We start from the raw sequence: 1742 nt of genomic DNA, 5'->3' as shown, positions 1-1742 counted from the left end.
TAAAAAAATAATTATTTATTTAATAATTCTTTTTTAGTTATTTGAATACATGAAGTTAAACTAAAGAAAATGAGAAATGTTGCCTTGGCAACTAGCCTAAATAAAAATGTTTTTTAATATATTATTTCAGATCATGTTTATTTTATTTCAAGTAACACATTTTCTTTATGGTTTTAACTGTAGTTATAGCTGACTCTAATAACCCTGGTGTGATGCACACAGAGTCCATATGGTCCAGCAGTAAATCTTCAAAATCCAGCAGCGACGGTTCAGCCGAGAAGAATTCCCAGTGTGGATTCATCAGGTGCCAAATCTCTATAACCCTTGAGTTAGCATCTCTGATTAACTGACCTCATTTAACCAAGTAAATCACACCGCTCCAGCTCAGAGGAGGCGTCCGAGGCAGGAGGAGGAAGTGGAGGCGCAGTCACGTCTCTGCTGCCTCTCAGGATCACCTGCAGCCCGTCCCAGGAGCCCCGCATCCCGACGCAAAATGAAAATTCTGTCATTAATTACTCACCCTCGTGTCGTTCCAAACCTGTAAGACCTTCGTTCATCTCTGGAACACAAATTAAGATATTTTTGATGAAATCCGAGAGCTCTCTGACCCTCCCATAGACAGCAATGCAACTGAAATGTTCCCAGGCCCAGAAACGTAGTAAGGACATCGGTAAAATAGTCCATGTGACATCAGGGGTTCAACTGTCATTTTACAAAGCTGCGAGAATACTTTTTGTGCGCGAAGAAAACAAAAATAACGACTTTATTAAACAATTCTTCTCCTCTTCATCCCGTCTGCTGCATGTGCTTGCTTCCGCTTCATGTAAACAACGCATGGCGCTGGTGCTTATGTCGAACACGCACATGCGTTTGCATGCGCATGTGTCGTTTACATGAAGCGGAAGCAAGCACATGCAGCAGACGGGATGAGGAGGAGAAGAATTGTTGAATAAAGTTTTTTTTTCTTCGCGCACAAAAAGTATTCTCGTAGCTTTGTAAAATTACAGTTGAACCATTGATGTCACATGGACTATTTTACCGATGTCCCCAGGAGCCCCGCATCCCGACGCTGAAGGAGTGCGAGCTCATCATCCGGCAGCTCTATCACGCCAACACCGCGCAGTATCAGGAGGTCAGCAGCGCTTCATCGTGTCTGTCGTGATTCATACATTCATACTCGACATTCATCATGTTCCATCACTCAGCTGCTGCGGATCAAGACGGTCCTCAGAAAAATCACCTCCAAAAACAGATCGGCCGCTGAAGTTTTCTCTCTCGCAAGAGCCTCGCTCTGTGACAACAGCAGGTGCTCCGTTATTCTGCGTCAATCTCACGGAAACAGTCAAGAAATATCCTGGGGTCAAGCCAAAATCTAAAGAAGGATTTCATCAAAAATATCTTAATTTGTGTTCCGAAGATGAACGAAGGTCGTACGGGTTTAGAACGACATGAGGATGAGTAATTAATGACAGAATTTTCATTTTTGGATGAGCTATTCCCTTAATAATAATTTGATAAACAGGATTGTCATTAAAATAAATAATGTAATACCATGAAAAAAATCCATAATTTCATTTGTTGTTTTTCTTTTGGGTGAAATGTGACTAATTTTCTATATATATATTACAATTATAATGATATTATTATAATTTTTAGCATTTACAAAAGAAAGAAATAAGCTATATTTTGCTTGAAATTTCAGTCCAAATATTATATATATTTATTATTATATATATATATAT

General features: G+C 39.4%; 1 pseudogene; it reads left to right on the top strand.

The window, feature by feature from the left end:
- The window catches only part of LOC107713021 (coiled-coil domain-containing protein 74A-like), a 6605-nt pseudogene that overhangs the window by 2726 nt on the left and 2137 nt on the right, over positions 1-1742 (top strand).

This window comes from Sinocyclocheilus rhinocerous, unplaced genomic scaffold (genome assembly GCF_001515625.1).
Source record: "Sinocyclocheilus rhinocerous isolate Xijiao unplaced genomic scaffold, SAMN03320098_v1.1 scaffold448, whole genome shotgun sequence".
NCBI lineage: Eukaryota > Metazoa > Chordata > Actinopteri > Cypriniformes > Cyprinidae > Sinocyclocheilus > Sinocyclocheilus rhinocerous.
This window is presented reverse-complemented; position numbering and strand designations above follow the sequence as displayed.